General features: G+C 48.8%; 1 pseudogene; it reads right to left on the bottom strand.

Moving 5' to 3' along the window:
* Positions 1 to 4,744: 4,744 nt before the first annotated feature.
* On the bottom strand, positions 4,745 to 4,850 carry LOC113938810 (annotated as a pseudogene).
* Positions 4,851 to 14,609: the final 9,759 nt, after the last annotated feature.

Below are 14,609 nucleotides of genomic sequence, written 5' to 3' on the forward strand. Positions count from 1 at the left end.
ATTCCTTCAAAGATGGAAGGTAAGCAGGTCAGGCAGAGTAAGAAGGGAGGTACCTGTGAGATTTCCTAATCCGGGGTCATTGTCATCCTCTAGGCAGTGACCAAGGTGTACAAAAGTCAGGGTGTGCGCCCTGAGTGGGGAATGCTCTTCATTCTGAGAACATTCCTGACTGCACAGAACCAATCAGGGAATGAAGAGAGGGTACACTGCAACCCCCTGGGATCCCAAGGTCACCTTCACAGATCAGACTTCATTGTTATGGTCTTTCTTTCAGGATTTAAGAGAGAGCTGGCCCCTCATGCCTGAGACTCAGTTGCTCCATTCCAGAGCCTGAGGAATTGTGAGCTCAAAATCGGAGAGACCTGGGTTTATGACACAACCCTGCCCTGAGCTTTGTGATCTTGGGAAAGTCACTCACTCTGATTCTCAGGTCCCTCATACTTAGTAAAAAAAAAAAAAAAAAAAAAAGCATATCATATTCACATCCTATCAGCAAGTTCTGTGAAAGTGGTTTGCAAATTGTTAAGAAATGGAGAAATGTGAAGGATGATGAATTTGAAGCAATTACGATGATGGATATAATGCCGGGGTTGCCTCACTGGAGAGCCTCTCTCTCGCATTCCTTCTCTCTCTCCTTCCCTACCTTTCCCTGAATTTAGTTGCACAGATGTTTATTGAGCATCTACTAAGATTGGAAGAGGCTGTGTTGCCATGATTCCCTGAGGGGTGATGGGAATATTACGGCTGGAGAGAAGCAATGTTGTCATACTCAGCTCTTGACTCTCGATTTCATCCTTGGTCTGGTGGTGGCAGGTCGCAGCCCTGCGAAGACCCGATTGAATATAAGTACTAGTCCTGTCTTTTCTTCCTACATCCTCTGAAGGGCTCAGGGCTTGGGTCCCCAAAAAGTTGTAACCACTGCAGGCAGATCTGGCTCTTCTCACCTCAAAACCTCCCAATGGCCAAGGGGAAGTCTCTGTCTGATGACAGATCAGACAAGAGAGGATGGAGATGTTGGTCCAGGATGCAGACTGTCATAGACCGGCTGACGGACGGGATGGGGAGGGTGCGTGTGCCTCAAGTTGCCCCAGGGTTTTGGATTTCAAACCCCATCCCAACCTGGATACCAGTAGCCCCCCTGTGGCTGAACCATAGACAGATGCTCAACGGGATGAAGGAGGGGGTAGAAAGGTATCCAAGGTGTGTCTGCCTCTGCATAGGGCAGTAAAAAAAGAGCACAGGCTGACAGTCAGGAAGTTAGGGTGCCCGGCTTGGGACGGAGGCAGCAGGACCTTGGGGAGGTCACTCAGCTTCTCGGGCCTTCGTGTCCCCTTCTCCATAAAGAAGAAGAATGCGGGAGCTGGAATGTGTACTGGCTCCCAAGTAACAGTGGAGAGGAGAATTTCCTAGAGTTGTGCCGCCAGCGAAAACCACTCACTGTGCCTACACCCAAGTGTTCTTGTTTTCAGTACAAAGTGCTTAAGCCTATCTTCCCTTTTAATCTCATTGGGTTGGCTTTTGGGAGCCATTGTGTGAGCAAGCACTTTGAAAACCCTTAGGTTGTAATAATACCGTAGCCTGATACACTATAGTGAATAAATGCTGTCGTATCCACCATTTCATTTAATACGCTGGTCAGTTCATACATCTATTACTATGCATTATTATGTATATCTACTATATAATAATGTAGAATACTACATATAATATCTATTATCAAATAGATAATATATCACTATATATAATAATACTGTATGTATACATACTATTATATATAATATATATACATATATACACATATATATACATATATATGTATATGCTGGCATGAGATTCTAATATGTTCCAATGCATATTCAGTGGCCCCCTCAGTCACTCAGAGAAAATGACAAAACTTCCAAGTCCTCCTCCATCAGCGCATGCCACCCCGCCACTTCCTTCTCAGGTCTCCTTTCCTCTCCCCCTCTTTTATTCTGCTCCAGACACACTGGCTTCTTGGCCTTCCTCAGATATGCCAGGCTTGCTCTCACTCACTTAGCCCATGCTTGCCTCACCTCCAAGTCTTGGCCCAAACCACCTTCTCACTGAATCCTTCTCCAGTCCTCCTTGTTGCAGCCTTCTCCCCGACTCTTTATTCCTGTTCCTCTGCTTTATTTCTCTCTGCCACTGACATATCATATTTATCACTTATTTATTTGTTGGTCACCTGCCCCCCCCCAACCACCCGTAACAGATAAGTGGCATGAGCATGGCAGGGAGTGCTCATCGGTTTTACTCACTTTTGTGTTCTCTGTGCCTAGAATAGTGCCTGGTACACAGGTGGGGCTCAGTAAACATCTGTGTTTGCATGAGTGTTTGATGAAATGAGTGTTAGCAACAAGGATAACAATGATTTTATTGTGAACAAGTGGTGCTAGGCACTGGACACACAGCAGCTAACAAGACAAACACTGGGCCAAAGTCTCAGCTGTGCATGCCCCTCATTGGTTCTTGGCAGCTGGTGGTAGAAGCAGAAACTCAGTAGCCCTTAACTTTTTACCTGGGAAAGCTGCTCGCCCGTTCCTTCTTTGTTCCAGGCATCTGAGGATGCTCTGGGTAGCATCTAGGTGGAAGTTGGGCTCAAGCCCTGGCCAGGGTCAATGAGAGGTGTACAGGAAGCAGCCTCCCCTAGATTCCAAGGGCAGTGGGGGACAGCCAGACCAACCTCCTCCTCTTTGGCATTCAGCCCTGCCACCAAGGGCTCCAAATCTCTGGGCAAAGGTCACAGCACCTGCTGCCCAGAGGACATGTGACCAGAGTGCTGCTGAGTTGGAACAAGCCACACAATCAGGTCATTGTGCTAAACATGCAGGTCCACTTGCCAAGACACACCCCATTCCATCACTGCCAGGCCTTTCTGGGGCCCTGATTTACAGGGGCCCCAAACTGGGGAGGGTGTTGTCTCAAAGGTCTTAGGGGAGAAGGGGTGTCTTCTGGGAGACCCATTTACTCTGGTCTGCTCTGAGAGCCAGGAAGAAGTAGATCAGCGAGAAGCAAGCAGTAAGTCCATCCTGGCTTTAGGCCCCATGAGGAGTGGCAGCCACTGGCAACATCATTACTGTTGGACTCTTGGTGACACTTTGGCTTTAACCATTGTCCTCCAACCTTTGCTTTGGGTGGTTGAAGACTGCTGATCACTAACTTTGATATTTTAGAAATCCAAAGGTTTTCCTCCTATCATGACTGGGTCCAGGGATTCCCATGAAGCCCACTCTTGGAAGGAGATCTTCCTTCACAGAACCAGCAGTCCACTAGACAAGGATTTGGGGCTAGTGAACTCTGGGTGAACCTGTCAGACTAAAAAACATGGTGGGTGGGGCGTTCTGGAGAGCCAGACCAAGCTGTCAGGGAGTTCATCCCAGCTTCTCTGCTCTTAAGCTGAATGGCCTTGGGCAAGATACCTAACCTCTCTGAGACTTAGTTTCCTCATCTATAAAATGGAGATGATAATGCTTGTCATATATGATTGTAGATGATCTTAAACAAAATGAGGTCTGTAAAATATTGGCATGCACCACAAGAATGTGTTACTGTCGCTAGAGGAATGAGGAGTCGGACAGGGCTTTGCAGCCTCTGCACACTCAGGCAAAGCTTACTGGTAGGTTTCACTCCACAGGCCATTCAGTGACTGTAAGAGAGTCCCACCAAGCTTGGGTTGTTTATTTATTTTTTTCCCTTATAGGTGACCCTAAGGGAGATGGCCTGATGCGGTAGCTTCCAGCTGGGTGGACACAGCAACCTTGATTTTAACAGTCAGGAGAATAAGGAATTTGCTTGTTACACTGCAAGATTCTTGAGCACCCGGCGTGTAGAGAATAAAACAGAGGTGAATCTGCACTTGATCTTAGCCAAAAGTCTGAGAAGTGATAAGAGGTGAATTGGAGTCAGGGAGCTTGAAGTCCCAGGTACTCCTTATGGGTTCAGAGGTCCCAGTTCTGCTTTGCTGTAGTCCTCAGCATACCTTTCCATGATGAAAGAGGGAAAGACAATAAACAGCACTCACCCTTTGCCATGTTACTTGCAGGAAAGATATTGTTTTACAGGCTGGGGTCCAGGCACCTGAGGGACCCTTGCCCATAACCCTGGTTCTTGAGCCCTGGTAGGTGATTTTTGCGTTCCAAGTTTTATCTCTCCAGAGTCATTCTCCAGAGGAACATCCTCCCTTCCCCACCCGTACCCACTGACATATGAAAGAAGGTCTGGGCAAAGGAGGAGGAGCATTACAATTATTAGAAGTTAATTTTTTTGGCATATATGTGTCCATTCTCCCACATCATTTGTTGAATAGACTCTCTTTTGCCCCATTGAACTGCTTTTGAACTTTTGTCAAGAATCCGCCGGACATATTTGTATGACTCCATTTCTGATCTCCTAAGACCCATTAATCTATGTATCTCTCCATCTGCCAATACTATACTATCTTCGTTACTGTAGCTTTATAGTAATTCTTAAAACTGGGTAATGTGAATCCTACAACTTTTTTCTTTATGCAAAATTATTTTGACTATTCAAGTTTTCTTTGCCTTCCCATAAAAATTCTTTTACTTTTACTTTTACGATTCATTTAACGGCAAGTGGTAATCATCAAACTGGTAATGGTTATCCTCAACTTACTACACTAGTTGTGTTGTCATTTCTCAGGGTTGATCAGATAACGTAGGGTCAGACATTCCCCACAGAAGATGAATCATATGAATCAGAATCGGTTCATCACCAGCATTTATAAAACCAGACGTAGAAAAAGAACTAGGTCTGGGGACTCGTGCATGGGCTTAATATAGCGAATGTTTAGCCTGGGAGGAGCATTACAATTATTGAGCACCTACTTCTTCGTAAGCACCAACTAGGTGGTAGACGCTGTCCAAGGTGCTGCCTGTGTGCCATGTCCGCCATTCTGGGCGCTCTTACTCCTTTCTAAAGAAAAGGGCCCCGAGACCTTGAATTTTGGAGCTGGATAGTCTTGGAGGCTCTGCTTTACCACTTACTGGAGGGCCTTACCAAGTGACTTAGCCTCTTGCGGCCTCAGTCGCCTCCCCTGTGAGATGGGGATAATTAGAATACCTACATTTTGAGGGTTGTTGAAGATTGAATGGGATGAGATAAGTAAAGCACATGACACAGGGCTTGCTAAGCGCTTTGAAGTTCTTAGAGATCATGGTGATAATAAAATAGCGCGGGCTTTGAAAGGCTCCCCCAGATGTTACCCTTGGCCTCAATGCTACCTGGAATTCCCGGCTACGCAGCAGAGAGGTCCTGACGCAGACAGTTCTGGGAGTCCAACCCTATTTCTCACTTGCCTAGTCCCTTGGGGCCATTTATTTCCTCCAGACAATTTTGATTCTGGGGTCTGAGAGTTAGGTCCCAGGGCGCTGGGCCAGCGGCGCAATGTCAGAGCTATTCCAAAGGACAGAAAGGCCCCTATTCTCCTCCAGGCGCCCTCGTCTGCGCGGGGAGGAGGGTGGGGTCGGGAGAAGGGGCCGCGACGGGGGCGAGCACCGCGTGGGCCGACTCCCTCCCCTCCCGGCGCTGGCCGACTTGCTCTAGTTCCCTCCTCCCACCGGCTGGGTCTCCAGGTGCCTTCTTTTAATTAAAAGTCTTTAGCCTTCCGCGACACTGGCCCTCATTTGCATGGGAGCCCTCCCTTTATGCCGCCTCGGCATCAGAGCGAGCCAGGAGGTTAACCGAGCGTCCTCGCGCCGAGTTCCGGGACAGCCGGCTGGGCTGAGCCGAGCGCCCGGTCCCCGCCGCGGCACCCGGGGATTCCGCGGGCCGCGGGGCGGGGAGCTGCCGTGTTTCCAGCCGCTCTGCCGCCCGGCCTGGCTCGCCTGGCTCGAAGCGGGCGGGAGCAGAGACGCCCGAGGCTTCCCGGAGCCGGCCGGGCGTGGGCCAGCCTCCCGCTTCTGCGCGTTTACAGCCCGCGCCCTCTGCGGTCCTTGCAGCCTGGGCGGGGTCGTCTGCGTCTCTGCAGCCTCCGGAGCGGGTCTGTACGCCTCGGAATCCGCGAGGAAGGCGGGTGTTTTCGGATCGCCTGTGTGTGCCAGCCACTGGACCGAGTTCCTGGGGTGTTGCTGGGCCAGTCACGATTCCCGCCCCAAGGAACCAAGAGCTGATCAGGGGAAAATTGTATTGGCGATTATGCAAAGGACTGTGGTATCCAGGCAGAAGGTGGTTAAAAACTGCAGGAAGGCTTCACCTCAAGGGGCCCTGGAGTTCAGAGGAAAGCGGGAAGTGAACTGCCAGTTAATGCCAGTGCCTTACCTACTGGGAGGAGGGGGAGGAGGAGGAAGAGAAAGAGGGGGAGGAGGAGGTTCTGAAGCTTAGAAAAATCAGGCAAATTCACCAAGGTGATATAGATGGTTTAAGCCCAGGCCAGCCCTCCTCCTAGGCCCATCTTTTCCCACTCTGAAGGAGAGGAAGCATCCACCCTGGAGTGACCAGACTCCTTCCCTTCCAGGTGCTCATGCTGGAGTGCAGAAGATAAACACAGACCCGGGAGACTCTAGGTCAAGGTCTTTGCTTCTGAGCCCATAGTGGGCTCTACCTCATGGTTCTGGTTTCCTCAGCAGACCTGGAGTTTTCTGTAGGACCTCCCCCAGTCTGTTCAGTGCCCCATCCACCGGGAGTCCCTCCATCACCAGCAGCCCCAGTGTCTCAAGGCCAGGGAGACGAGAGCAGTCAACCCTTTCTACGTAGCAGGCCCAATTCTTAGAGATAAGGAAGAGGAGTTGCCGCAAGCGCCGCTCTGTCTTTGCTTCCATTTTCACTCCTCCTTTTCTCAGATTGATTCCAAAGACCTCCCTTCTCCCAAATTCTGTGAACTAGTTTAACTCCTCCTTTCTTCAAGTCCCCTTTCCCCTTTTCATTTCCTTGGACTTGACAGACACCATGGAGTCCTGGAGTTACTGTGACTTTCTCCAGGCAGAGTGCCTGATGCAGACTAGACAACCAATAATGAATGGATGCGTGGGCTCAGACTCCAACTCAGGCTTCCATGGTAAAGACAGAGGAGGCAAGAGACATGGACCAGCATGGGGAAGGGTTAGAGCCCCTCGTTCACTGGCTTGTTTCCCCACCATCCCATAGTCGTCTGGAGTGTAGACAGCAGGCTATCGTGCCATCAGCCCATCCTACAATACTCCGGAAGAAGGTAGGCGGCATTCCCACTCACTTTACTACGTGAAGCCTCTGGAACTGGAAGTCTGAAGGACTCCTTTGCCTCCTGGAGCCAGCCCAGCCCAGCAGACAGTCAGCTGACAGTTCTTCAGGTCCAGAAGAGGGCGGGGTGAGCTCAGGACTTATTTTAGAGGTGAGTTTTCAAGGCATTTTCAGGAAGGCATTCCCCTTCCCTGCTAGTTGGTGGAGCACATGGTACAGAAGTCTTCCATTAGCATTTCTTGGCCATGCACCCCAGAGAGGGCTGAGCTCTCCCTTCGCCCTTGCCATGGGTGCTCGGGCAGACTGGGGGAGGTGAGGAGGCTGCCGTGAGGAATGGCGGCAACAAACACCTCCAGAGCACTTTTCAAAAGCATTACCTCATATCATCCTGGCGAGCAATGGCTGACGTTCTTGTTGATCTGCTTCATGGATGAGCAAAGTAAGGCTCTGACAGGCTAAATCATATATCCAGGGTTGCCTAACTCCTGAGTATTGGCCAGGATATGGCCAGAGACTAGAGTGGTTAGGAAAGGCCATCTAGAGAGCAAGTGGGGCCTGGAAAGGACCCCCACCTTTCCAGGCTTGCCCAGGAAAGTGGAATCTTCTTGAACAGGACACTTGAAAGAACACCTTCCTTGAAATGGCCTCCAGTAGGTCTCTCCTCTAATTTGGACACTGCGACTGTCAAGATGTATTAAAACACAAACAATTTTTGTTGAGAAGAGTGTGAAGTATGAATCCTAAGGCCCAACAGACACTAACGAGCCCTGGGCCATTCGATTAGCTTGCTGTCACCCAGAAAGCAGAGAGCATGACCCTCAGGGGATGCCCCCACAACTTGAAAGAGCTGTGGGAGGATTGGAGATGAGGAGCGGAGGGAGACAAAGGTCTGAGCAGTGAGCCCTGTGAGCAGAAGCATTAAGGGAGGGGTGCTGAGGGCTGGAAAAAAGGCCTCCCTGAGGCCGGATCCTGAGACTGCCTTGCTTACTGCCTTGCACAAATTTTGGTACATGTGGGTTCTCAAGAAATATTGGAAGTGGTAAGTATTAAACGACTGTGCCCAGAAGAAATCCTTGAGGGAGAAGATATGGGAGCAGGAGAGGAGCCGGGCAGGCAGATCTTGTGCAGGTGGATTCTATTTTCAGATTGGATCCTTGTGAGACAGGGCATGGGTGGGGGGTAATATGCGCCAACGTGCGGGAAACCCTCCTTTTCTTGGCGGCAGAAAAAGAGAGACATTTCCTAAAAGGTTTAAGAAAGTTTAATTGATTTTAATGCTGAATATGCAATTAGGCTTGGCCTGGGGGTGGGTTCTGTGGGACTGGGTGAGGGTGCTGGCTTGGTAGAATGGGGACAGTTCTTCACTGATGAGGTGAAAGGAAAGGTCTGGGTAGGTCTAGAGGCTCAAGGAAAGTTCATCCTGTAGAAGGGAGGCTTGTCTCCACCTAGTGCAGACAAGAGAGCATCAGCAGTGCCAACGATCTTCCTGGATGATATATTCATTAAACTGTTTAGTTGCAAGTAAAGGCAACTAATTTAGATCAATTTAGAGAATATTTTCACTGCTAAAGCAAGTAGAATTTCTTCTCCTTCCCCCTCTTCCCTCCCAACTCCTCTCTCCCTCTCTCTCCCTCCTCCTCTCCTCCCCCCTCCTTCCTCCCTCTCCCTCCTCCCCTTTTATCTCCCCTTCTCCTCCTCCCGTCCCCCCCTCCCCCCCTCCCTCCTTCTTCCGACTAAATTGACTTCTTTGGGCTTTAAACCTGCCTCTAGCCCTAACGTGGGGACTTTGTGAATTAACACATGAATTCATTCTTGGCATTTTAAATGCAACTGTGATCAAATCCCCAGAGGTGATCCCCCCAACAGCTAGTACGGAGATATCTGGGATGCTCCTGAGTCCAGCAGGTGCTTTATTCTGTTTGGGCTAGACATTCCGGCTGAGAAAGGGGTTATCCTGGGCCACAGGTCACATGGCCTTTTCTGGAGACAAGTCAGGAAAAATGGTGGAGGCAGTGGGCAGTGGCTGAGGTTGGTGAGACTCACTTTTCAGAGTCAAAGAGAAAGAGAGCAAAGGCTCATCAGGCATAGAGTCTTGGTCCCTGCATTCCACATCTGTGTGTGCATATACAGGGGTGTTCTTTCCGTCCCCTACCTTGGAAGTCTTCAAAGGATTCCAAGAGCTCAGGACCAGCACTGGTCAAAGTTCACAAGTTTTGTTTGTTTCACTCCTAGCTCCTATTTCCTTTTGGAGAGTGGGATGGGGATACAGAACAAGTTGGGGGAAGGAGAGGGGCAGCAAACGTGATGAGTCCCTGAGGGCTAAGGCAAAGGAACAAACAAGTCCACAAGAAGCTGGTCTGGGTCTATGAAGGTCTGAACACTTCAAATGTCCTTCTGGGATTCCCAGCCAGTGTCCTTGGGGGTTTCTTTCCATTGGCTAGCCTGCCTGTAAGTCAGGTAGGTGCCACCAGGTGGAGAAGTATCTGGATTACAGCCTCATGAGTGTGGGTAACTGAGAAGATAAAAGGGTTTAATCATCATTCTTAAAACTGTTCCTAAGCGTGCACACACGCGCACACACGCGCACACACACGCACACACACACACACACCCCAAAATACTAATTATTGAGAAAGGACTCCTCCACCAGCAAGTATTGTAAATTTATGAAAGTTACTTAGTTATCACTAATCCTCTCCAGGACTTTGTTGCTTTTTCTTGCAAAATGATTTCTAAGTCCCCTCTGAAATTCCAGGAGTCCATAATATAACATTTACAACAAGGCTTATTCTACTTACCTTTCATTTTTCCTAGCTTTTTAGGACTGTGGGATCTCACTCCCATTCCCCATCTCTTTCTTTCTTTTTTTTCCTAAGTTTTATTTATTTATTTGAGAGAGAGAGATAGCAGAGGGAGGGGCATAGGGGGAGGGAGAGGGAGAGAATCTCAAGCAAACTCCCCGCTGAGCTTGGAGCCTGATGTGAGTCTCCATCCCAGGGCCCTGAGTTCACAACCTGAGCTGAAGCCAAACTGACTGAACCACCCAGGCGCCCCTTCGTCTCTTTCTTTTTTTTTTTTTTAAGATTTTATTTATTCATTTGACAGAGAGAGAGAGAGAGCACACAGACAGGAGGAGTGGGAGAGGAAGAAGCAGTCTCCCCACCAAGCTGGGAGCCCGATGCGGCGCTCGATCCCAGGACCCTAGGATCATGACCCGAGCTGAAGGCAAATGCTCAACTAGACTGAGCCACCCGGCTGCCCCCCTTCATCTCTTTCTTTCTTATGGTTTCCTTCAGCTGTGTCTCTTTTAACATCAATAACCATTCCACATCAATTTCCTCAACTTCTTTCTGCTCTATTTAAAAGATGTCTCTATCTCTCCACTTATCCATTCTCCCCTTTTCTCTGGTGTATGAGACACAAACTGTGTGCTTTCTTGGATTCTTTCAACTGCCTCTTTTCTCTCTCTTATTTGGAGCACATTCCATCCTCTTACTTCAAGACTTGATCATGCTGTGAGATCTGGCATGTTGGAGGGCAAAGATTGAATGAGACAATCCAGATGTTCAGGGGCATTTGCTCGCTGTTGGGTAAGTCTTGACTGGTGGGAAAGGAGATATTGGAGGAAGATGGTCCCATAAATTCTCCATCTCCTCTCAGTGGATACTTCACTGAAGGTATGGTTTTCCTCTTGCAACTCTTGCAACCAGCATGCTAAATCAACGTGTCTCGGGAGTGAGCTGTTGTGTGTCTTCCCAGCTTGTTGTCAAGTTTCCACCAGCACAGTCATGCATTTCAGCGCAGTGCTTCACGCCTTCTCCTGCCTTGCTTCCATCTCTTCTGAACCCTCACTGTCCTGGCCTTGCACCTTTCCTCCAGGTAAAGTGTTTGCACTTCAATCCCTGCCTTAGGCTCTGCTTTTGATAGGATCGAGGCTGAGATAGTTGGCCTCAGAAGACAGTGTCCACTTCCTTCTAAGGATAATTCTCTCACTTGGGTTCTCATTTCAAATGTCTTTCGGCCTCCTCTGTGCTTCAATAACAGTTCTTCAATTCTTTTTGAGATATAATCAACATATACATTTTGAGTTTTCTTTTTTTTAAAGATTTTATTTATTTATTTGACAGAGAGAGACACAGTGAGAGAGGGAACACAAGCAGGGGGAGTGGGAGAGGGAGAAGCAGGCTTCCCGCTGAGCAGGGAGCCCGATGCGGGGCTCGATCCCAGGACCCTGGGGTCATGACCTGAGCCGAAGGCAGACGTTTAATGACTGAGCCACCCAGGTGCCCCCACATTTTGAGTTTTCTACTTCTTCCTCTTTATGGATTCCTTTTTCTTAGTCTCCGAACATATTCAAGTATTTCCATGAAAGATAAACATTCCCTTTACTAAAAGTGTTTAATTGCATCTCTTCATGAACAGATTTCTTATAAAGATGTACTTACTGCCTTTATTAGTTTTCTAGGACTGCTGTAACAATGTAGCACAAATTGGGTGGCTTAAGGCAATAGAAAGGTACTTTCTAATGGTCCTGGAAGCTAGAACCCTGAAATCAAAGTGCTGGCAGGGTTATGCTTCCTCCGAAGCCTGGAGAGGATACTGCTTTGCCTCTTTCAGGTTCCAGTAGCTCCAGGAGATCCTTGGCTTGTGGCAACGTCACTCCAGTGTCTGCCTTTATCTGCACGGGCCTGGGGCCCTCTGTGTTTCTGTGTCTTCACAGGGCATTCTCCCCTCTCCTGTAAGGACATCAATCATATTGGATTAAAGGCCCGTCCTAATGACCTCAACCTAATTACATCTGCAAATACCCTATTTCTAAATAAGGGCACATTCGCCCGTGCCAAGGATTAGGATTTCAATATCTCTTTGCGGGGGGGGGGGGGGGAACACATTTGAACCCATAACACTGCCTAAAGGTTCTTACTGCCAACACATTCCTTGGCTTCTTGTAATTAGGTTCCTTTCTGTAACTTGCTACTTGTAAACGTTCCCGTAGAGGTCACCAGTACCAAATTCAATGGCTTTTCTCAGTCCCTATTCTTGTGGCGGCCCTGTGGTATTTGTCATGGTTACCTTTTCCCTCCTTCCTGAAGCCTTCTGCTAACCTGACTTCTGGGTCGTTGTGCACATCTGGGGCTCCTTCTGTCTTCCATATTGTTCCACAAGTGCCTTCTTCTCTGGCTTTTCCTTCTCGCCCCATCTCCATTTCAAGCTGTGTTTTCGTGTTGGGGCCTTGGTCATATTCTCTTCCTTCAACACACTCTCTCCTCTGGCCTACTCCCAACCTTCACGCTTCAGTGCTCTCTTCTAAGTAGATAACAAATATATCTCTCTGGTCCAACTGCCTCCTGAGCTCAGGGCGAGCATCGCCACTTGGAAATCATGGAAGGGCCTCAAAGGTAATATATCCCAAGCACAACAGATTGTCTTTACACACACACACACACACACACACACACACACACACACACCCCTGATCAAAGAAACAACTTGTTTCTCTTCTTGGCTTCCCTATTCCTAGTAACACCACCACACCCTCCCATCCTTTGTTTTCGGGTATCCATGTCCATCTTTGTGAAATTGTTCTGAGACTTCCAGAAATACCGTGGCATTTCGAATATGGACAGGCTCCCGTAAGAGTGGGTGTGACCAGTCCAGTGAGATGTGCCTTATTGCCATTATTGTGAACCCAGCTTTAGACATAGACCATGGAGGCCTGGGGAAGTCTGGTCTGTATCTGATTCTATAGGTTAAGACTCCCATGGCAACAACAGCAAAAGTATATGTCTCAGCCAACTTGGGAATATAGATAACTCTGGGCCTGGTTTCAGACCCAATGAGGCCCAGGGCCACCCTCTCACTCATATGTTGTTGGATTTGGAACGTATGACTTCCACATTAACTCTACGTTTTTTTCAGAGCCTCTGGTGGAGAGTCTCACACATAGCTAACTTCCCATAAATATGGTTGAATGATGGAATTTGCCTGGGTACTTATCTCAGCCATAAAACCCAATACACTTGCACTCAAGGATCTGTAAATAAGCAGTTGATGCTGTTTCTCTGCAACTCAGCTCCCCAGAACCTTCCTTCCCAGCATAGCCAGATAGCATAATAATGACCATGTTTAAGATTCAGGGCTGGAGTAGACTGTAGAGATGAACCTGCTCCAATTCCTTCATTCTGTGGGTACTCCAAGGCACCGAGGGACTTCCCCAAGGCCCCCTGTGTGATCCCTTTACATGCTGTCTGCATGATTTACTTTCTCCATAGGACAGGCCAAGGGGTCTTCTACCAGCTCACCTGCTTGCAGTCTGTTGGTGGGGGTGCAGTCCCCTGGCACATTTTCACCCTGCGACATTCACCCACAGCACTATGGAAATGTTGCCTGGCAGCAAAGCATCTTGGCATAACTTAGGGATATTGTCCTGAGGTTGATCCTTGAGGTCTAGAGGGCTCAGCAGAGGGAGGAGGGAAGAGAAGGAGTGTTCAGAGGTTGTCATATATTGGGGAACATAAGGGGCGCCTCTTGTGTTCATATGTAGCCCAAATGTATGTTCTATTCTCAATCTGTTGGGACCTTATATCCTCTTTCAATGAAGGAAGCCTTACTGGCTAGCCGAAGACTGGTTTCAGTCACATATTTAACACCTCTTTAGAGGGAGCCTGTTACTGTGCCTTGTCTTTTATTTTTTAATATTTTATTTATTTATTTGACAGAGAGAGGGAGCAGCAGGCAGAGAGAGAGAGAGAAGCAGGCTCCCCGCGGAGCAGGGAGCCCGATGTGGGGCCCGATCCTAGGACTCCAGGATCATGACCTGAGCCGAAGGCAGACGCTTAAGTGACTGAGCCACCCACAGGCCCTGCCTTGTCTTAATGTAGAAATTTATACACAGCAAGTTGCAGGTTTTATTTTATCTTACATTTAACTTAACTCACTTTATTCGTCAGTGTGTGTGTGTGTGTTGGGGGGGTGGGGTGACAATGTGGTGGGAGCCCAGACATGTCCTGAGATCCAGGCTAGGTACAGGTTGCTGACAGCTCCAGGAGATGTTGCATGGTCTGGGCAGGTCTTTGGAATCTGGGCTTTTTGTTTACAGAGCCCATGAAGGGTCTCCGGGCCGCAGGTGGGGTCCGGGCAAGCGGGAGGCAGGCCACAGGCATTGCAGAGGGCTGGGGACCCCCATCTCCCTGACATTCAAGTCTCCCATGTTACATGAAGTCTTCTCGGCCTCGGTGTCCTGTTCTCTGATACTTGATACCATTGCATACGGGCTCATTGGGCAATTGTCACATAGGCTCTGGGGTCAGACAACAGGAGGAAATGGAGGTTTAGTGAGGAGTCACCCAGTAGGACTGTGGTTACAGCAGAGCCAGGACAAGCACTAGGCTCCCCGAGCCCATGTCTGCCCCGTG

This window comes from Zalophus californianus, chromosome 8 (genome assembly GCF_009762305.2).
Source record: "Zalophus californianus isolate mZalCal1 chromosome 8, mZalCal1.pri.v2, whole genome shotgun sequence".
NCBI classification, from domain to species: domain Eukaryota; kingdom Metazoa; phylum Chordata; class Mammalia; order Carnivora; family Otariidae; genus Zalophus; species Zalophus californianus.